The 23,069-nt window shown below is 46.0% G+C and overlaps 1 protein-coding gene and 1 long non-coding RNA gene across 14 annotated transcripts in view; one reads left to right on the top strand and one right to left on the bottom strand.

Moving 5' to 3' along the window:
* LOC149854197 (uncharacterized) overlaps positions 1-21,625 on the top strand; it is a 29,351-nt gene extending 7,726 nt beyond the window's left edge. The window contains exons 2-6 of the long non-coding RNA XR_016438847.1: positions 2,571-2,666; positions 8,870-9,016; positions 14,100-14,302; positions 15,173-15,322; positions 20,558-21,625. This is a non-coding gene — a long non-coding RNA (uncharacterized LOC149854197). The remainder of the gene's footprint in view (positions 1-2,570; positions 2,667-8,869; positions 9,017-14,099; positions 14,303-15,172; positions 15,323-20,557) is intronic.
* The window catches only part of MSI2 (musashi RNA binding protein 2), a 340,287-nt gene continuing 334,107 nt past the window's right edge, over positions 16,890-23,069 (bottom strand). For all 13 annotated transcript variants that reach the window (XR_016438846.1, XM_090025081.1, XM_090025082.1 and 10 more), the window contains one exon: positions 16,890-21,877. The gene's annotated coding sequence lies outside the window, so the exon portion shown is untranslated. The remainder of the gene's footprint in view (positions 21,878-23,069) is intronic.

The following is a 23,069-nucleotide window of genomic DNA, read 5'->3' as shown; positions in this document are numbered from 1 at the left end:
ATCCTGTTGGTTATTTTGTGCCGCGCAGCTCCCTCCCCGTCTCCTTCACAGAAACCATAGACGCATTACGGCTCTTGCTCTCAGAGCGTGGTTCTTTTGCTCAAGCTGTAGAGGTCCCTGGGTCAACGCTTGTCTTCAGTGAAATGGTGTCCATCGTGCAGGTGCACCAGACCTTCTCAAATAGATGAGGGATAAGGATTCAGAGAGCCCTCCATGATGCCTGCAAAGCTAGGGACTTGCACTGTACAAGTGTACGATAGAGTTATTTATACACTCAGTATACGTTTGAGCAAGCAAGAGGGAAAAGCGTCTGTTCACACCCAAGCTGCTTCTACGTGCGTATACTTGCCCATTTGCACACAGGCATGAGATACCTGAATCCCACGGAAATAAGCCCCAGGTCTTCGTACAGCGAGCTCCAGTGTGGCCATCTGTGGCATCTGTCTGAACTGACCCTGGGCGCAGAGTATCTCTAGGGCTGAGAAGTGGCACAGAGATGTCTGAGCTCCCCAGTACTACCCAAAATGTGGGTTAACAGAAATAAACTAAAAGAAGAGCCAGAGAGGATCCTTATGGTGCTATTGCCACAATACGCAAGAAACAAAATCTGTGAGAATATGACATAAACAGCTTCGGTGCATAAAAAGGATCTGTTTACAACAATGTGTCTGTCAACACAAGAGGAAGGGCTCCTTCTGGCCTTTACAGATGGCTCTCCAACACACGATAACAAATTTACAAGATAACAAAAAAACACGCCGCTTTAAAATGCAAATGAGCGGCAGCCCTAATGATTGGATTTGACTAACGGAGCAGCTATTTTTCAGCGATGCCAGGCAGGGATTCCTCCTGATCAAAGTTTCCATAAGCAGGTGACGTGGGTTTCCAGGAGGATCACAGGACCACTGTGACGCATCTGCCAAGAGTTAGGTCTTTGGAGGACTGGGCGACTGAACAAAGGTGCACGCTCCTTTTTAAGCATAACCTGGCAACTGGTTGCATGCCAAGCGAGCTCCAGATATCAAGCTTCTAGCTGTGTTATCTGGGTATAATGAAGCGCAAGTCATGATGTTGGCTTGGAGTACGTAAGTGTTGGGTTCTTTGGATAAGCCGCCTGGTTTTTGAGCTGGTAGGATGCACTCATATGAACCAGAACTCGTGGTAGGCCAATGAGATATCTGCAAAAAACAAAATCGCTTTAATTTTTTTTTGCAAAAAATCTCATTGGCCTAATAAAAGAGATCACCTCGACCATGAGCTGTGGTTCCTTTTGCCTCTAGACCAATACGGCTACAACCTGGATACCTGGCTCATTTATACGAGGTGTTTCTCAGGAGCTTGCGGGCTCAGAAGAAGCCTGTTCTTTTGATGCACGCTGAGCATCTTGTGCAATTGCACAACGCCTGGATCTGGCTCGTCTAGAAACCCACCAGATATTGTGAGGGCAAACTACAAGGGGGTACTACTAAGAGCCTGTAGAAATCTTGACCCATATACAGCCCTACATATGTTATGCTTGGGCTGTGCTAATACCCCGGTCCTTATTCACTCTGCTGTGGTTTAGGGAAGGCACTGAAGAGCAGCAGGAATGCTTAAGCTGTTTTCAGACGAGGGCACTGTCTCAGGCTCTGCTCAGCTCCCAGTTGGAAGGCAACCTTTGCAAACGCAAGGGCTAGAAATATAATTTTAAAGTGAAAGCTGAGCTTCTGGGGGAGTTGATGGCATTTGCCTGGGAAAGCTGCCAACTCCCCACAGGTGAGTGCGCAAGAGGATTTGTCAAGCCTTGCAAATAGCGTAATTATGCAATTAACTGATATGCAATTAACCAGGGTAGAAGTGCCGGCAATCTAATGGGGTCAGACTGGGACTGTGCGAATCTTACTGGAGATGGGCACAATGAAGGGTGGCTACAATTGGCTTTGCATAACAAGAAGAGCAAAATTAGGGATGAGATGGAGCTATGCCTCATTTTATGAGCTAGAGAAGGGCCCTCCTTATTCAAGCACATGCTGTGTGGCTTTTGTCAGTGCAGCTACAGGGCCTGAGTTTGGCCTGGTCTGGAGATGTGCTGACATGTCAAAGCCCAGCTTGTGCGCATTTCAGTCCCACCGCCCCCTTGTATAAGTGAATGATGGAGCTCGGCTTTCCAGAAAAGCAGTACATATGGTTGGTGATGTGGGCAGCAGATGGTTAATGAGGTGTGTCCATCGCTGCATTCTTTTTAAAAAATTTGTAATGCAACTATGTGCTCAAAAAGGTCTGCGTCATTTTTTAATTGGGAGAAGTCTCAAGGCCAGCCTTTTTCATGGGCATGCTCAGCTGACAGCGAGGCAAAGCATTTGTAAGCAAGCAGACGGATGGCAGCCTATCAAATGGTCGCTGCCTGGCACAGCTGATGTTACCATAAAGGAAAACAAAGCAAGGGCCCTTTGTACAAAAGGTTTTTCTTTTTTCTCCTTGACTAAACATTTCCTTTTCGAGAGACAGCAAAAACAAATAGCGTTGAGGAGGAAGGTTTCTTTCACACGCACTAAAAAGAAACTTTAATTTTCTTTATATTCCCCCTGCAGATAAGGAATTAACAAGAAGCAGAATCGAGTATCGGACACCAGACTTGACCCTCCTGGATCCTTAGCTGCTGCTAATTACAGCTCACTGCACTAGAGGTAAATAGCAGAGAAATCAGCCTTTTACTGATTTAAACATGAAGTCAAGTATCCGTGCCCTTTGCTGATAGCTAATGTATTTCAAGCATATCTTTATATACAGGACTTGACATCACCTTGTGACCAAGCAAAAACTTAAGTTATATATTCTTTAAGTCGGAAGGCTGCTACAATTCCTCTTGTGCTGATATATTTACAAATGATTGAACACACCATTATTTTTTGCGTTGCCAATCCGGTGTCTGTTGCCAATCCGGTATCCCATCCATATGGGGATTCGAGGTTTACTCACTGAAGTCAATTGCCTAGAAAAGCACCAGCATGAATGGCAGGGCTTGGTATGACGATAAACCCAGGGCAGCACAAGGTAATCTTGCCTTGCCAGCACTTGGGCTGTGCCTGTTTGGTGGAGAAATGGAGCACTTCAGGCTGCAGAACTGCCAGTGTCATCTTTCATTAGAGCTACTTTCATGTGGCCACAGAGCTGGGAAACTAGCTGAGAGGCTCAGTGGTTTGGGAGTAACCAGTTGCAATGACACGTTGGTCGCCGCCAAATGACCCGCTGTGTTGTGCAGACCCTGATCTTGTAACTTGGGTTGCAGTGAACTGATACGCAATGAACTGATATTTAATTAACTGCAAAACCCAAATCTGACCTTGGAGGCACTGGTGTGATCACGAGAGGTGCTGACCACCTACGGCCCACATCGAAACCAATCAGAACTGTGGCTGCTCCGGGTGGGGAGCATTACAGCCAACGTTTGAGGGAGCGAGGCACGTTAGGACCTCCACCCTTCCTGCAGCAGTGTGTGTAACCCTTGTTGAGGCAGGACACCAGTGGTGTCCTCCTGGTCCGGTATCAGCCATATGGCAGAGTTGCAAGTTGCTATATCCTGTTGCCATTTGCTTGATTGACTGTGCGAGCATGTATGCCTGCAGTACTGTGCATGTCCGTGCTAGCGGGGCTCTGGGTTGTGCGTTTTCAATCCATTTTCATTAGGCACCGGGTAAGTAGCAAAAAAGTTAAGTGCAGACAAAGGCTCATGTGAATGTAAATCGTCCTCCTTCCTCCCTCGCAGTACTACTCCTCAGAGTATGAGATTTTATAATAGCCCGTCGTTCTGCCACAACTGCAGTTGGAGATACTGTATTTGCTGATAAAAATGCCTGTTTGCCCCTTTAATATGCTGGCTCTGAGTGCCATAGGTGAATCACACCTGGCAGTCTGCCCGCATCATTGCTGGGTGTTCTTGGAGGTGTATTCTCTTTCCTGACCTTTTAAATTCAAAGAGCTGGTTGGGCTGTCGGCGGAAGCTGGCCCTTTATTTTCTTCAGATTTGTGGGCCTGCATTTATTCAGGAAACTTTCAATTGCAAGTTTATCTAAAAAGTCAAAGGTCCTTGGGGAAATAATCAGGCCAAATTACAGCTGCTAAGCAAGCACAGTATAGGGGGTGGCATTTGTAATGCTTGCAGTTCCTCTCTGCACAGAGTCTTCTGTAATCAATATGCTGTAGAGCAAATGAGCTTTAAAAACACACTCTATTTTATTATTCTTTATTAATAATAATGAGGCCCTTGAAAATATCCATGAAAGGAGATGCTTAAGCTCATAATTAATAAATACTGGCTGGTATGCTACCAAACCTTGAGACGTCTGATAGGGGATATATCTTCATTCAAACAGCAGAGGGTGCTTGTGTGTGTCGCAGCTTAATAAGCCCATGCCGTAGAAGATATGTAATCTGGTTAACACAATTTACAATCATTTCTTGTGCTCCTTAACTTGGGGTAGGAGAAAGTCTGCAGAAAAGCAGGCTTCAGAGCAGCGAGGGCCAACCTTTTTGGCACGCATGTCACAAATTAGGACCCCCTTCAAGTGCCACTCCGATCCCCTTTCCCTGCCTGATCTGTTGCTTGGCTAGATCTGCGTTGCGTTCTGCTTCCTTCCCTTCGCTCCCCTTTCCAATCTGCTGCTCTGCTTTCTGCTTCCTGCCCTGTCCGCCACTGTGCCGCCTGTCCTCTCCCCAATCTGCTGTGTGCCACGTGTAGAGGCTGCTTGTGGCACGCGTGCTGCAGATTGCGCCCCCCACACTATACAGACTGTGAGGCAAGTGGTGAACCTTCCCTTACAGAGCTGGACTCCGTAAAAACCAGCTCTGAAATTTGACAAGTTAGTCCCCTTCCCATCTCCCTGCCATGAATGTAGGAGGAGGAGTTGCTGCTATATTATATATAAGAGCAGCAGCATTTCTGTTATGGCATGGTATGGTATGGGTTTTCTGCTGTGAGAACTTGGAAGAGAGGTTTGGAGAGATGTTAGGTCAGGTTCACAAATGCTCCAGTTTCCCTAAAGAGCAATAACATTGCACAGGAGCAAAAAATGTGACAGAATTGAAAAGAAATTTGCTAAACCTGTAGGCTTCTGCACTTGACCGTGGAGTTTGTACTGCACTTAGACTAGCCAGTAGCCCTCGGTTTTATGCCTTTCATAGCTCGCTTGAGCGTCTTTCAGATCCCAGCGTTACCTTATCATGTCTCGAGAGAAGGAGAAGAGCTCAGCGTGCTGCTCCAGCCCTTTCGATCAGCTGAAATCAACCCAAACCCCACTGGTGTCTGCTCCCGTTAAATGCGGTCTCCTTCCAGATGCACGTCCTGCTGTGGGGGTGCCTGCCTCTCATGAATTCGAGCCTGGGGCAGTGACGGTCAGCGGTGCCCTCGCAGCAGGCTGTGCCTGGATACTCCGTCAGCTTCCCACCGAGGGCCTAAAGGGTGATGCACTCATCTGCCGTTCTGGTATTTACCTGAAGTGCCGCATGGCTCCACAGGCAGCTTCTTCCTCTCGGCTGCAGACTGCAGTCAGCTTTGAATTGCTTTAACTTTGTGGGGGTCAATCGTTAGAGTGAGTTCTTCTCGCCAACAAAGGAGCTTTGGAAATGTTCCCTACTCGCGAACCCCTCTTTTTATCTGTAAAGCAGTTCTTGGCACTCTTCACTTGCCATCCACATCATCATTCCCATTTTACAGAGGTTGAGACCTGCCTGTGGGGGCGGGTCACATCATTTGTCCAGACTAGACTGTCCGCGTGTAGACTTTTAACTCTCAGATCTATAAACTTTCCACCGGCCTGTGCAGCCTCCTTATGTACCTCACTTTTCATCTTTCAAGCAGCTCTACTGGGTTTTATTAAGCATGGAGTGGGTATGGTGTATGCAGGGCATTGACGGGGTAGCGCTTGTGGTCCGACAGATCGCCGAGTGTGGACCGCTTTGGGAATGAATACACTGCCAAGGGCAAATCGCTTGTTAAAAAGGAACTAAGCTAATTGTCTGCAGCGTCTGAGCATTGCCCTGGCAGGATCAGCCAGGCCTGGTGCACTGTGTTTAAAAGCAACTTGGGCAATTTCAGAGAAAAGGGCAATGTGAACAAGATGGTAGAAATCCTGCGACTTGGTGGTAGGGGAGTCGGACATGAAAGCAGCAAAATGCCATGCGAGAGGCTGTTTTGGTACCCCTGGGTCTCGGGCAAGTGAAGAAAGCATGAGAAATCCTTCTCTGGAGTTCTGCTTTTGTTTTTTAGCAGCGGCTTGAAACTGTCTGGGCTGTTGGGGAGATTAGAATAAGACCCAGAGATATGGTTCAGTATGGGATACGCACCTTCAATTTTCACCCACCTCGTGTTATAATCTGGATATTCCCTACCCAGCCAGTGTATGCTACCTATAGATGCAATGATGCATCCGTACCTTGCATGTGCGTGCCCCTGGAATACATATATAACGATGACGTCTGTATGTATAAGTACACGCTTGCCCTTCTGTAAACAAGCCCCACGCCTATCAGCAAAATGCAGCTTGACTTTTTTTCCCTTTACAAATCTATCAAACCCAACTGCAACACAGGTTGTGCTGCAAAAGAAAAAAAGCCCATCAAAGAGCTGTGACTGCCTTTTAAAAGGCATTGTTACCTCTCAGCCATAAATGTTTATGACGGGGGGGAAAGGAAGTAAATCACATTTATATCACTTGTTTTCTTTATCAGGGAGCTAATTTGACAGGGAAGGGAAATTTTTGCTTATTTTACAACTCTGGCTTTGGCAGCGATTTGATTTCAGTAGCTGGGAGGCGAACACACAATCTTATTTTTATTTCTGAGTCGGTATAAAAATTTACATTTTGACACAGACACCCACTCGCTCTCTTGGGCAGATCTAGCAGCCCTCCAGGCATCGTGCAAAATACATAACCCCACATATAATACACTCATAATTCACTAATGTTTGCTGAATGACAGGGTTAAGTGCCTGCTATTCCCGGCTTCCCACCGCACTAATGTACTCCAGACCTGAGCTCCTTTTCTTCTGGATTGAAGTCAAATTGTTTCCTGCCGCCTCGCTATGGAAGCTTCTTCCACCAAGAATAAACAGGACTTCCTAAATTATTTTCATTTGTTTTTCTAATCTAATTTTTCCCTTGGTGCTTCACTAATCATCAATCCCATTAAGGGGCTGATGTGTTGACTGCTTTCCAGAGACCAGCCTGTCCCGCATCCAGCAGTGAGCTGACCTTCAGCATCAAAAACTCCAAGTTGTGATCTCATCTAGTTAGCAGACCGGATGCTGACTGCCTTCCAGGTGGCCCAAATGCTCTCAGACGTCCGCGGCCTGCTGCAGATCATCGCTAGAGCGCCGTACCTGCTCTTGGCAAAGAGACAGCTAGGCTACCTGGAACGAAAGCCATCGCTCAGCGGTCATTTCTCCCCATAAGCAGGGAGCTGAGAAACTCTCTTCCAGCTCCAGAGGGGTGATTAAAGAGAAAAGAAGTGTTTCTAGTTCTCTCTCATGCACTTTGCCAGCCCTGACATCTTATTAACTACCTGATCTGGGCTGATACTGGGGGGTCAGGGCCTAGTTTTAGACCAACAGGAGCAACTTTAAAAATCGCTGCATTTCAGCTAGTTTTATTGTTCGGACAACTCACTTGCCGACTGGAATCGCACTGGAATGACAAAGCGAGGAGGGTGTCAGAGAAACCTCCGTCGAATCGCACGCACAACTGCATTAAAAGCACACCCTGAAGATCTCAAAATTTGGACCCACCAGACTTGGGCTCATGGGTGGAGCTTGAAGTCAGGCCTCCCGCTTGTGACTGTGTGCTACAGTCCCTAATGCCGTGATCATAGATCTTTTTTTTTGTTCCTGTTGGTGACAGCAGGGATCAAGTAAGAGCTGCTGAGACTTTACTGTTTGCTTGTCACCAGGCTGGAGGCAGCTATGCTGGCTGGCACCCGACCTAACTTTTGCGGAGCCTTCTTTCAACTTCCCCACTCCCAGCTGGGATGATCCCTTCCTGTTGCCTTCCACTGATTGACAGTGTTGCAGACGATGAGCGGGTCGAGGGGCAAGCTACGCCCTGGGAAAACGAGACCCATCTAGGCCACAGGATTGTTCAGGCCAGACACGTTCATTGTGTTTTTATTTGTAGTTTATTTTTTGCTTTCTTAACCGATCAACACCCCCTTGTTTCCCTCTGTGACTGTAGGGGGTTAACTATCTCGCCAGCCTAAAAATTGCCAGCCACCAGGTAATATTTCAGTGAATGAAACAGAGCCAGCACCATCTGGGCGGCAGAGGCGAGCGCGGACCAGCTATCACTCTCCTTCTGCATGAGTGGAAGGGAAGATTATTTATCTCTTCAGGTGGCTTGTGCAGCACCAAGGAACGTGGGCTGCGTCTTGGTTTTGGGCAGGAAAGGAGCCAAAGCAGGAGCTCGTGCTCCCAGCTCCCTCTGCAGACCCCTCATGGGGCACAGGCCAGGGGCCACTTCAGTGTGGCCTCAGGTCCCTTCTGGTCCTTCAGGGCAATGCCAGAGGAAATTTGAATGGCAAAATGCTGCTGCTTTTGATGTTCCCTGCTCTATAAATGGAGAAATGATGAGTGCACGGTCTCTCTTTTTAAGGCTGGAAGCTCTGAAAAGGATCCTTATTGCTTTAGGGGCCCTTAGTCAGAGGCCAGGTGGGGAAGTAGAGGGTTTTGTAAAGAGGTGCCTTTCCCTTGCCGAAGTAGGATGCTCTTCTCTTCCCATGCACCGTGACTTAATCCTGTGCTGACTAGCGGTCACCAAGGTCTGCTGCCTAACCTCAGAGGGTACACACGTGTGTCCTCCAGTGGCACCCTGTTCTCACATACGGTTTATTTTAATCACAGGTTGCAACCATCCCACCCATCTACGAAGAGCTGCCTGAGGCACAGTGATGATGCTAGCAGCCACCCAGCAAGCAAATCGGTGGCAGCGCCAGGAAGACAGCCCACGCCTGCCGTCCCAGCGCGATCCCCCAGGCCACGCCAAGTTACGTAAGTGCTGGGTCTTTCCACTTGCCTTGGTTTGCGCGCCGCGTGGAAGCTAGTGCCGTCCCGGGTAACATTTCACGAATATTTAAGGACACATGTTGGCTCTGCTCCACTCCCAACTGCAAAAGTGAAACATCCTCTGGTGGAATATATTAGCCGTTAAGAGGGTGTGAAGCCAGACAATGCGTGTTGCTCCTAATGAGAAAAATAAACAGCAAGCATGTGTGTGCTACTTAGGAATAACTCTCACCATATTGGTAACATATTGTTAACCACCATCCGCCCTCGAACCAGGATAGCGCATGCATGGAGATGTCAAGATCCCAACTCAAGTTTTCTTTTTATGGCGGGGGGGGAGGTGGGGACTGGCATTCAGCCACATGCCGCAGCGTCGGTTTTATCCCTTCTCCCCTTGTCTCTCGCTAGTGGGGGTGTCTCTGTCACCGCCACAAATGCCCTTCGGCAGCGAGAGGCTCATCCAGCAGGGGAGTGATTGAAAGCAACAGGTGGCCGCTGTATTCCCACGGGGTTGTCTTTTGAGAAGGGGGAGGGCTGAAGTAAATCAGCTAATAAGCGGCCTGTAAATTGAAGCGTTTAGCTTCCAGCTGTAAAAATAGACGCTGCGCCGTACTAGCCAACGCAGGAAAGGGGGCGACTAATTGCAGCACAAACTCTGCAAAGACGAGGCCTTGTCCCCGGAAAGCACCCACAACAGAGCTGGTTGTACACGCAACCAGCACTAACAGACGGTGGAAGCGATGGGGAGGATGCACATCGGCAGCCACCTGGTGCCATCAGCCCAGACAGGCGAGTTGTAAGGGAAGGACAGAGAAGAGGAAAGGAGGTGGCCTTGCCTTGCATGCACCAGCATTGTGGCCACACCAAGTCGTGGGCATGGTCAAGGTTTGCGGTTGTTTTGCCTTGGAAGGAGGGGCTTAAGCACTTAAAAGGGAGGAGCCCAGTGCTAACCTATCTCTGGTGTGAAGTGGACCTGGGGAAAACTCTTACTGCTCTCGGCAGGGAGGAGGAGGAGGAGGAAGAACTGGGTGTGGGGAGGGGGAAGAGAGAGAGGAGGAGGAGCGAACCCTTCTTTCTTTTAACCACAGACCATTTGAGGTGGGATTTTTCAAGGCTTAGGTTTGCAGCAAGCTTGGAATCTGCCAAAAGTGCACTGTAGCGTCACGCTGTGTTAAAGGGACCTGCTTGGGGTACGTTGATGCCTTAGCCCAAAAGTGCAACTGCAGGCCATGCAGACGTCCTTGAGCAAAGCAGCTGGTGCAGCATGGAGCTGAGCTCTTGTCTGTGGCTTGAGCATCTCCCCCTGTCCCAGCAGGGCTTGGCAGCTTGTGCTGCTGTCAGTCCTTGAGTTTAGCTCGTTTTAAAGCTACCTCAGGTGCCTCTATACTGGGTTCAGCCACATCTCTGGACTTCAGCGGGCATGTCTACATGAGACACTTAATAACACTGTGCAGTAGCATGCTGGTCAAAACCTGTGCTAGTAATTGAGTGCATGGTGTTATTAGGCAGTAAGCGTTACAAAAAAACCTGTGCGCCGGCACTATAAACTAAATGCACAGTAATGACTGTGTAGATGCGCATGGTGTGAATGAGCCCTGAGGGTCCTTTCAGTTCATGCAGTCATCTCCGGTGGTACAGAACGCTATCATATCTTGTTCGCTTGAATAGCTGTGGGGAGTGAACCCACTTGCATTACGAACCACTGTTGTTGCCACGTGTTACTCCATGGCAAAGCATGCATGTCCAGGAGGGGAACAACCAGTTCACCCCAAGAAACTAGCCCCAGTACTGAACGACAGCTGGTGTGGAATAACCAGATGTCTAAAGCCAACACCAAAGGATCACCTGTACCTACTGGCTGGCATCGCACCACCTGATCTCTGAAGAAAAGTACCAAGCCAAAAGGAAACATCACAGCAGGTAGAAGACACCAAGCACCCACGTGGTGGTCACACGCAAGTAACCAAGTGGCTTACAGTGCAAAAAAGTTTTGTGACCAGTGTTGTGCCCTTGCACGCAAGACATGGCTGACGTTATGGAAGGAAAGATTAGGAACAATCAGATGCCTTCAATGAGCCTGGACCCCAAGGAGGACCTTCCCAGAGGGGCTGATACAGCCTGGTAACATGGTGATGCCTGAACCGCCTGCGCACTCAAGGGGCTGGAAGAGGCCGTGCTGCACGCAGCATGTGCAGCCCGGGGCCATGTGTGGTCATGATCCAACACAGGGGCCCTGCCAGAGGAACTTTTGTGCAGACCCAGGGTGAGGAGCGGCGGTTTCCTGGGGCCCAGAGGTCCCTGCCAAAGCCAGAGCAAAGCTCTGCTTCCCAGCGCAGAGTGGAGGAGGGTGTCCCACAGCAGGGGCCGCGCCGGCCGCTGGCCTGCCCCTTGCACAGCTCCTGCGCGCCTTCGGATGGCAGAAGCTTGTTGGGGCTGCGAGCGGCCTCCCAGGCGTAGCATTGTGACCACTCTACGATCACAGCAGGCCCTGGGGTGTTGCTTTGGGCTGTGCCCAGCAGCAGGCCAGCTCGTGGCCCTTTGCCTTTTGAGGGTCCCAGAGGCAGCTCAGCCTTGGTCTGAAGCTTCGCCCCCAGGGGATGGTATTTGGGCAGGAGGTCTTCCCTGGGTCCCCCCCTATCTGAGCTCTGCAGGACACGGCTGTTCAGCATCCCAAGGCCAGCTCGGGGCTGCCGCCGCCCCCAAGCCCAGGTCTCCCCGAGCGAAGCCAGATTCCCTTGTGGCTGGAGGCGTCTGAGCCCCTCCTTCTCTGCACCCCCTGGCTGGGCTTGCACAGGATCTGTGTGCCTGTCTCTGAACACATGCACACACTGTGTGCCTCTCTGTACGCGCACACTCACAGCGTGCCTGTCTCTGCAACGTGTGTGCTTCTCTCTGCGCGCATAGTATGTACCTGTCTGTGCACACAGTGTGCCTGTGCACACTCACAGTGTGCTTGACTTCACACACACGTGCATGCATGCAGTGTGCCTGTCACTGTGCATGCGGTGTGTGCCTGTCTCTGCACACTCACCCACACACACAGTGTGCCTGTCTGTGCCTACACAGTGTGCCTGTCTCTGTGTATACACACACAGTGTGCTTGTTTCTGTGTGCACATACATACAGTGTGCCTCTCGGCATACACACTGTGCATCTGTCTGTGCACACGCGTGTATGCAGTATGCCTGTCTCTGTGCATGCATGCACACACATACTGTGTGCTTGTCTCTGTATGAGTGTGTATACACACACACACACACACACACACACACACTGTGTGCCTGTCTCTGCACAGTGTTTGCTTCTGTGTGCATGTGCATGCAATGTGCTTGTCTCTGGACACGCGCGCAGAGTATACCTGTCTTTGCGCGCACACACACACAGTGTCTGTCTCACACATACACATGCATAGCATCTATGTGCGTGCGCACACAGTGCCTGACTCCACACATGTGCATGCATGCACACACACGTGCCCGTCTCAGCAGTGTGTGCCTGTCTCTGCGCACACCCCCACACACTGTGCCTGTTTCTGCATGCACAGTGTGCCTTTCTCTGCACACAGTGCCTTTCTTTGCACACTGCGCCTGTGTGCACGTGCACACACGTGCCTGTCTGTGCACCCCCCCCGCACAGTGTGCCTGTCTGCACACACAAAGACTGTGCCTTTCTCTGCACACATATAGTATGCCTATCTGCACACAGTGTGCCTGTCTCTGCACAGTGTCTGTCTGTGGTGCGCACACAGGTGCCTGTTGCTGCACACACATCCACCCACACCCAGTGTGCCCATCTCTGCACACACAGTGAGCCTCCATGTGCATAGAGTGTGCGTGTCTCTGCGCGCGCGCACACACACACACATAGTGTCTGCCTCTGCATGTGCACTCACACAGTGTGAACATCTTTGCATGTGCATGCAGTGTGCCTGTCTGCACACACACACGTGCACGCACACACATTCTCTTTCTTTCCCCCTCCCTCCTTGCATGTGCACAGACACACACACATATCCTTTCGCTCCTAGCCCCAGGGTACTCATGGTCCCATCATGTAGCAAGGCCACGTGGTGCTGGAGGTGGCCATGTGCAGGGAAGCAGAGACTTCTGGGTGTGGGGGTGGGGGCCTTCCTGGTGAGTGCTCCTGGCTTCTCCTGACTCCTGCTATTTTTGACAGGCAGCCAGGAGCAGATAAATATTAATTTTCTAATTTTTTTTAGGGGCTCCACAGGCCAGATAGTAAAGCCTGGTGGGCCAGATCCAGCCTGCAGGCCGTATTTTGGCCACCCCTGCTCAAACTGGAAGATCCAAAAGAAACTTGATTAAATGGGACTACTCTAATGACATGAATATATGCCAATGTGGTGAAATGCAGAGCATGGAGCATCTGCTCATTTGCTGACTCCTTGGTGGGAGCTGCACGAAGGGCCTCACTGCAGCAACGGAAGGATCCATCTCTTACGCACGATTATGGAAAAACATCTAGTTTATGATAAGGGCATGCAAAGAAGACAGCGACGACTTGAATAGGTTACAGCGGGTGGTAATGCCAAGTAGCTTTATTAAAAGAGGCTGTGAGACTCATCACCTTTTAAATGCCCTTCATTGTTCTTTTATTGATCTTCATAGCTCTGCTTGTTAGTACTTGCATTAGGATCGCTGTTCATATTCCAACTTGACTTTTGGACATGGCCAACTGTGCTGGAGTGCGTGTGTGTTACTTTTTAGCAGATCGATAGCAACTGCTGTTAAGGCCCAGTGGAAATGTCCTGCTAAATCCCGTTAGCTGTACAAGGAGCTGGCTGCTTTTTTTTTCATTTTTATTTTTTTAAAGCTCCAGCACAAAAATACCATCACTCCCCCCTGCAAAAATTTCTTGATTTAGAAACTGTTTTGAGTCTCCTTGGCCTGATTAGAAAATTAGGTGTTGCTGATAAGCTGTGTCAGCACTGGGTCCCAGACAGTTTGGCTGAGTTAAGGGTTTAGAAGAGGTGTGTATGTGCTCTGTAAGCCATCGCAAGGCTGAGTCCTGGTGAACATTTTTTTATTTCTCCTCTCTCTTAAAACAGCACTCAGCCGAACTGGAACTGACACTTATCAGCAATTTTTCTGAGCCGAGATGGAAGGTTATATTGGCCACTTATCTGCGGCTTTGCCACATCTGTCTCCAGAGCCTTGACACCAATTGTGCTGCATGTATCAGGCATTGAGACCACCCTACTGCCATTGGCTGGCACTTCTCAGGATATGAAACACCTTTCAGTCGCCTAAGGCAAGTGTTCGCGGGCAGATCTCAATTAGTAGTGCAGTTGTGACTGCACCGTCGGGTGAGCCAGTAAAGGCTGCGTCGCCAGGTGTGTGAGACAATCATTTGCTCGCACAAGGGCACATGACTCCACTTAGAAGAATGTCTCAGGTAAGACGTGAACAATTTTCTTTGGGCTCATGAGCAATGGTGAAAAATACATGTGCTGCTGCTTTCCCTTCAATGTAAAGGACCAGCAAAGCCATATTCAGGTTCCAAGGAAGTGCATGCAGTTGTAGCATCAATTGGGTTTCTACATTAAACATATACAAAAAAACCCCAGACTTATTTCACTCTTGCATTTGTTTATGCTCGCCATTGTTTTTTCTGCACTGCAAGCACACGTCCCCCTGACAAATCATGGTTTGTTTTCTCCTGCATCGTCTTTCATGTGCCTTCTGTTTCTTCCATGTGTCCTCATCCCTTGTAGTCACTACATCCCCAGCTGTAGACATTTCTTTTTCTTTACCTTGCCGATATCTTAACCTAAATCTCTCTCTTGCCCTCCCTGTATATAGAGGGAGCTTCCTAGCTCTTTTCATAGATAGGGATCCCAGCCCCTAGCTAGAGAACTCGTGCTACTTCTGTCTAGTCCTGTATCTCTTCTCTAGCCCTGACTGTAGCTAGAGAGAGATCTTTCTACCTTTGTATACTGCTGATAGACTTCTCTCTCTCTTGCCCACTGCACCTTGCATTTAATAGAATAAAAGGAAGACAGGAGGGAAGTGTTTGCCCAAATAGGAACTAGAATCAGGGACACCTTTCTACAGTAGTAGCCATCTGTCTGAGCCGTACATTTCCCCAGCTTGTGCTTATCTCTTGTTCTTGGTTTCCCAGAGGGCCAGCGTCAACCAGGAGGGTTGGAAAGAAGGCTGCTTAATACCTCATCGGTGGCCTGATGAATTATGCCAGGAAATCAGAGAGATGCAGGAATCAAATCTCCACTGGGGGAGATGGCCTAGAACCTGGGACTCCTGCTTCTTGAAGGTAAGTCAGATTGCAAACTGCAGTTGACTTTTCAGGCAGGTCAAGTGAAATGAGGCTGAACCCACCATGCAGTTGCATGGATTTTGTACAGTGGGACCCAGTGTGACAATGCCAGGATAGGGTGTTTATTTCAAAGCCTTTCCACTAAGTGGCAGGGATCAGGTAATAGCCTGTTTGCAAGGCTAGCTCTGGACACATGCTCCTTCCTCCAGTGTCACTTAGATTTACCCCCAGATTTTGCCATTATTGATTCTGCACCAGAATCACATGTACGCGGTGTGTACATGTTGCTAACACTGACATAAATGGATTGCATGGCTGAGCCCTTCTTCAGTCCTGCCATTTGGAAGGGCGATTGCTAGCCTGAATCTAGCCACGCAGGCGATAGCAGTGAGGACAAACCAGCCTGGGACCCCAGGTACTTAGTGCGTGTCTGAAGCCTGTGCACTGAATCTTTACCGCACCATCAGCAAAGCCTCCCCGGGCTTCAGTCTTACCTCCCAACTGATGTCTTCGACCGAGACATCAATCCTCGTTCTGCAGGATGGGATTAGCACCCCCTGCCCCCTTTCGCTGTGAAACACCTACAGCGAAGTCTTAGGAACGGACATGCAATGTCTCTGGCAAAGGTGGCCTTGCAGTTCTGGTAGAGTCAGATAAACCTGAAGCAACCTGCTGTCCCATAGCATCGCTTAAATACTGTCCTTTGCCTTAGTCTCACATGGTCGTTTTTATTTAAGGGGGAACTGAGGATAAAATTAGTGCTTAAAAACTGAGATACCTAGGTCTTAGCAGCACAACTTTTTTTTTTCGCTTCTCTCCTTTCCCCTTTCTCCCCTGCCACCAGCTTGAATTTAAAGAGCTGGGTATGTTGCCTTTGGTAGTAAATTTTTGTGGGCAAGGAGACCTATTAAAAGCAGATGCTCACCGCAGAGTGGCCTGTTGCATTTTGCACAGCATTTGATGCCTTTCACATTCCAGCGCAGGCTGCAAAATGTCACTTTCTTTTAATGGTTCCCACTATACCCAACTGTCTGGAAGATCTGGCACCCAAAGGTAAAACTGTAGATACATGCGGATCTACCCTGGCCTGCAACGCAGGCACATGACCAGGCTGCCCCCAGGAAGGAGCACTGGTAATCCTGCAAACCAATGACTGCAGCTCCCCTTTAGTTTGATACAAAAAGGCATCGGCATTTCCTAATGTCATACAAAGCTGTTTTGCCTTTGTCTGCCGGGGAAGGGATGTGAACTTACGTGCCATGAAGGTGATCATCTTAGGGAGATTTCACTCTCGTGCCTATTGCTGCAGCCAGTCACGGTAGGAACCCCCCCCCCCCAAGTAGAGTAGGCATGTGCCTCTGCTTCTAGCATAAAGAGCGTGGGCAAGCTGCAGTAAGAACAGAGGGGAAGAGGGGCAAACAGGAGCGCGGTGGGTCCGCTCGGTCAGAAAGCACCGCCCTGAACACGCTGGTAATGAAGCGGACGCCACCAGTCTGTTCAAAACAGTTTATTTTATTTTTTGTCAGACAAACACATTGATTTCTGGACCACAGTAGAGGATGGAAACCTTTCACAAACTTATTTATTTGAAAATACAAATATAAAATTATACTTTCCACATCTGTGATGTGAGAGACCCCCATCCACATAGTATTTTACAACAGGGCTTTAGAAAGCCATACACAGAGACCTGAAAGATGCTTGATATATATAGATACATATATATGTATATATATAAAAAAAAAGGTCACTACCAAAGTTCTCATCAGTTCATACTAAAGTATAAAAGGAAGGGCTAGGCCTGCCACTCTTTAGGTACATTTATGACCACCTGAAATGCTTCGACTCGCATTCGATTACTGATGGAATTCAGACATATAATGAATTATATTTGCTACCCACTATAGTCCTAATGACACACAGAGATCCCACACGTGGTGTTGGAGTATGTACAGAATACAGCATTATAGCATGGGTGACTCCAGCTTTTTGTCAAAGCCTTTCCGCTTTGATTTTACACTGATCTGAAATGAAATTCTGTCAGGACAATACATTCTGATTGTTTGGTAACTTGCAGACAGATCACTTGAGATTTACTTTTTCAACAACTTATTTCGCTTTTTGGTAAATTTTATTACAGTATTAAAGTATTGCTTAGTTACAGAATCGCCTCATGTAGTGTCCACACACAGAAATGGGTTTGAATTCGATTCTGTACTTACGAAACTCTACAGCGTATGTATGCAGACCACAGAATCTGCCAGTGTGTCTTCAATGCACTCTGTCTCCCAAACTTACACCAACCTCCATTTTCTGTTTCAACCATTTTGCGTCTTAAAAAACACTCAAAAACAACAACAACAAAAACAAAACGAGAAAAAAAAGTTCCACTCGAGAAACATTTCCACAGCATACGATAGCTATGAATTAGTGTTTGTAAACAGTTTCATATGCAATATCATATATAATCATGGCTGACCTTCAGTAAGAATGTAGTAAACTATATTGCTTTATTATTATGTTGCACTGAATGAATGGCAAAATGAAACAGAAAGGGATCTGTGGCTTAAGTCACTAGCCCTCATTCACACTAAAGATCAAAATAGCATTATAGGTTTTATAGCTGGGAGGGAAGGGGGGAAAAAAAAATCTGAACACCTTTCAGGTCATTATTACCAACAATTACCCAATGATTTAACTAGTCTAGCAAGATGTGTAACATTCACCAGCCGTATACTGCTGTACAATGAAAAAAAAATTACAGCAACAGAGCCATGCTACCTTAAAGTCCAAGCTACAAATTCAAATTAAAATGAACGTTATGAAGTAGAAAACCAAAACAAAACCAAAAAAAAAGGACAGATCGGTCTTCATTTTAATCAAGCCAATCTCTAATCAAATTTGTTTTGGAGGGGGAGTTGGGGAAAGAGGGTCATTACACTCCTGATTATACTGCACTTCCTTCCAAAAGTGCCACGGGGATGACTGATATAAGCAGGCCCATTGCATCAACAGTCACCCAAAGCTACCAGGTACACGTGGCGTGTCCACGTGCCGGTATGGGCCTGCCTCCACATTCAGTGGTAGACCTTTGAATCATAGACAGTGAGGGTTGGAAGGGACCTCAGGAGGTCACATCTAGTCCAGCCCCCTGCTCAAAGCAGGACCAGCCCCAACTACATCATCCCGGCCAAGGCTTTGTCCAACTGGGATGATCTAGTTGTGGGGGGGGTGTCATGCTTTGTGGATCTCAGCATTGGAGGTATTTTGCTTTTGTTGTCTGTTTGCACAACTAGGTAGGGATTTCCTTCCAGTAAGTCCAGAGGAGGGGTTGGTCGGTCAGTCGGGGGGGGGGGACACATCACTGTTCTAAACGGGGGATTTTGAAACAAAAGGGCGAGACCCGTTGTTGCAATGCTCGACTAAAATAAAGATGTAGCTGCATCCTTTGTGCTAAAAAAGGAATTTACAAATCAAATCAAATCCTTTGAGATGGACTTCTAGATGAGTGGGGGACTAAAGTGAACCTTAGTCTAGGTAGCCACATCAAAAACATATCAGGTTCCACAATATTTGTGCTATGGGCCACTGGGACTTTTCAAAAGGTATATAAACATCTAAAACATATTCACACAGATTATCAATTTCTTCTGAGCATTCTTAAAAAAATATTTTTTTTCTCTTAGTAAAATCATTTTAATATACCATGCCTCCCTCTTTTAAAAAATAAATTAAAAAAATCCAGTTTTGCATATCTAGCGTTAGCATTTAAGGTAGTATGGCACACCCCCTCTTTAAAGTCAAGGGTGGGGATCTACAAAATGCCTTAAGAGTTTGCCAGCATTTTTAACATTGTGAGACCTTTGGTTAGTTGAAACCACATCAGATCAGCAAAAAATAACATTAAATTAAAAAAGAGGAAAAAAAAAAAAGAAAGAAAGAAAAAAAGAAACAAAAGGAAAAACTGCCCAAAAATCATTAGCATTTTTTTTTTTCTTAAATAAGAGAAAGTTCTATCCTTACTGGTCCTAAATCTGAATAACTACATCTAAATTTTTAACCTTAATTACGATATACCTACCAATATGTACTAGAAGAGGAAGAGAAAGAGAGAGAAGGAGGAGAGGGGGAACTTCACTACACTAGCATCAGGACAGCACTCTTACAAGATAGCCATTTTATACACTATTAACATACAACAATGATCAACAAAGAATATTCTGTGAGGTGATAGGGAATGGAGAGGAAAAACAAATGGTAGTACAGTACGTCATCAACATTGACAAAATATTAATAAAAAATTCCCTGACTTATACATTGACTCGCAGGGAATTTGGTTTGCTGTTTGTGTGTTTGTTTTTTTTTAAAGTTTTTATTTTTTAAAGAATTGTTTTATTTTTTTTTATTACTTGATCAAGTCTCAATATTTAAAAAGCGTCCAGCATTTTGCTTAAACCTGGTTGTTCGGAAATAAAAAAAAAACCAAACCCAAAACCTAAAATATTACACAAAAAAGCATGTTTTTAAAAACAAGAAAAACAAGGTGTTTTCCTTTCTGTTAGCAGTATGGTGCCTGGTTTTTGTTTTTTGTTTTTTTTTTTGTTAAAGATGCCTTGCTCTACCTTGTCTATTGAACGTCTACATTAGTCTACTTGTTAGTAAAATTTACAAAAATAAGAGTGCAGCAGCTCTTTTTAACAAATGTCGCATTCAGTGTCTTATACTGGCTGTACCTAAAGTACCAAATTTATAAACGTAACAATTTAAAAAAATATTAATAAAACTTGTCAATATTACGTTAAAAAAAGAAGAAATATATCCACACTACAGTATGTTCTTAATGCCACCTACCATGTTGTACTTCTATTTTGCTGTTGCAGGCCTATTTACCAATATTAAAAAAATTAAATTAAAAAATATCCTTCATAAGTTTCCTCCCCCAACAGAGGACCATATATATAACAGCCAAATATTAAACATGTGCAAATAGGAAACTGTCAGTTTTCGCCCCACCAGTCACAGTGCAATGATGTTTTATACTTTTTTTTATTTTTTTTTAATTCTGTTTACATCTACAATAAATTAAAATCTTCTGTCACTTCTAGGGTGATACTTGTAGCACTGAGGTATTCCCAAAAAAAAAAAAAAAAGGTTGCTTTCCTAATTCATTAATATAGAAAATAATGGACAAAAAGGTAATAATGCAAAGCTTTAAAACCGCTCTCCCTACAGCACGTGAAACGAGGAAGAGAAACCTCTTCTCTGTCAAGCTTTGTAGGACATACCGAGCAGCTGAAATGACTGGACAGCAAGTTGATCTAATTTAAAACAACAACTAAAAAAGGTGTGCTTCGAACATTAAATACGTTAAATAGTAAAATTGTAGCTTCTTTTTCAGTCTTGGGAAAAAGCAGTTGTTAAATTAAAAAATATAACTAGACTGTTAATTTTTAAGCTGTGCACATATGACTAGTTAATATGCTGGTATGACGCTAGTACAGTTAGAAGGTCTAACACACCTACAGAGCAAGCTAAACAGTGTTAATCTAACTCTTATGGGCCAGCTCTGGCAGTTGATCTAGAAGTTTAAAACTTAATTTTTATTTTTTTTTCCATTCAGTAGAGAAACTGCCTAAGACCGACTCCATCACAAAAATAGTTTGTATTTCTCTTTCTTAATAGTTTATATGTAGTTAATGGAATTGTATTTACAGTATTTTTTTTTTTTTCAGGATTCACAAGTTCAAAAAACCTTATATCACCTCTTTCAACAAAAAAAAGCACTTATAGAAAAAAGGACACGCAAAACTTTTGGAGTCCTTACCTTATTGCCGAAAATAGATAGAATTAGGTTAACAGAGACATCACAAATGAAAAGACCGGCTAGAGAACCTGCTACGCCACTACACTCTCAGCTCCCAGACAACACAAACGAGAAACTTGACTTCAGCCCACCTGCTGCACTTGCTCTACCTACAATTCAGTGTGCGCTAAAATTCCACCTGAAGAGTTTTTACAGTTTCAGAATTGGTACCAAAAGACTGAGAATCATGTTACCGTCTCAGCATCCTTTAAGCAACAACTACATAAAACGAAAGGGAAGGGAAAAAAAAAATCAGAAGGAGGGAAAACTAAAAGAAAACCCTTAATATAAACACTTAGTTATAGTATGGTTAGGCTTTTTACTAGATACACAAAGAATTAGACCTACATGACTACGAGACTATGTCAAAATGCTACAAAAACAAAATGTGATTCAAATCGATTTAAAAGGTTGGGAGGAAAAGGAGGGGTGGGGGGGAGAAAAACCATCCAGAAAATAAAACAAAAGAGAAATGGATTATATATACATGTTTTAAAAGCTGTTGTTTGTATAGTACAGCAGATTCATGAGATGATGAGAGATTTTTAAACAACCTAAGTCCGTAGAGTGCCACCTCCAGTTTGTGTATGTTATTGGTGATGATGTAGTGCTCAAAGTCTGATGATATCACCTAAACATGGGACCATTCAGAAACTTCGCCCTGTCTTGCCTGGACATCCAGATATACTCTAGAAAGGATAGAGAGAACACACAGAACATAGAAAAAGAAAGATCAGCACAACTGAATGTGAAGGAAATGCAAACATCCCTCAATCTACTGGATTTCTTTAAGGTGTTTATTGTCCGCCTCCCTATATCGTTACAACAATACTGTCTACTGAGCTCAGGGGCCTTCCTGTGCAGGCCTTTATCTGCTGCTTAGAGCCACTCTACAGGGCTGGATTAACCTGTTAGTGGGACCTAGGCAAACACTCATGGGCTCCCAGCTGAAGATGAATTTTTTATATTACTTTTTTTTCCCACTCAGTAATGATAATATGTAAAATAAGCACAACTGGGCCTCTTCTTCACTTAAGGCCTGTGCCTAGTTTACTGATGCATGCTCTGGTGCAGTCAACCCCGCTTGCCATGAACTGACATGCCATGAACACGAGCAAAAGGGGATGCTGAAGAGTTTCGATCCTGTTGAACCCGGTGCTACACCCGAGCACCACTCAGGACTGGGGGTCGCTATTAGCACAAGGTGCAATTCCACTGAAATACAAAAAAGGACTGAAATTGCCAAACCAGGACTTATTTAATGTGGGTAAATTACAGAGGATACTGGCAAACTGCATGGAGTCAAGGGTCAACCTGTCAGAGCCATGCAAGAAAAAATAAATGACTAATAAGAAAAGTGCACTGAAATTTGTTTTTTCTATATGGGCCAGAATCTGCTTTAAATGACATCAAGAGTGATGTACACTTACGCCGGAATTAAAAGACCTGGGATACCTTTCCAAAGGTCAAACAAATGCTAAGATAAGCCCCACTAGTTTTAAGTCCCTTGGCCAAGCCAGGGATGTGCGTGGGCTTTTAAAGTTGTGCGCGCATGTTGTTTGGGAGCAATAAAAAGACGAGATTCGTGGAAAGAACAGGAAAAAAAAAAAAAGCTCCTCGGTGCGTCAAGAGCACTGCGCAGTTGACAAGGGTGTGCCAACTGCATAGCGTGAAACCTGCTGAATTACTTGAAAAATAGCAACAACTTTTAACAGGCGCATCGCAACAGCAATCATGACTTTTAGAACTGGATGCAGGACCCCTGCGTCTCCCAAACACTTAGGCACGTGCTTCATTTTATGCGCAGTCGTGATCCAATTGACTTCAGTGGGACTCTTCATCTATGTAAGTGTTGGCAAGGATTGAGACATAGGTGTGTAA

This window comes from Crocodylus siamensis, chromosome 13 (genome assembly GCF_052110815.1).
Source record: "Crocodylus siamensis isolate JL-2025a chromosome 13, ASM5211081v1, whole genome shotgun sequence".
Classification (NCBI taxonomy): Eukaryota; Metazoa; Chordata; order Crocodylia; family Crocodylidae; genus Crocodylus; species Crocodylus siamensis.
This window is presented reverse-complemented; position numbering and strand designations above follow the sequence as displayed.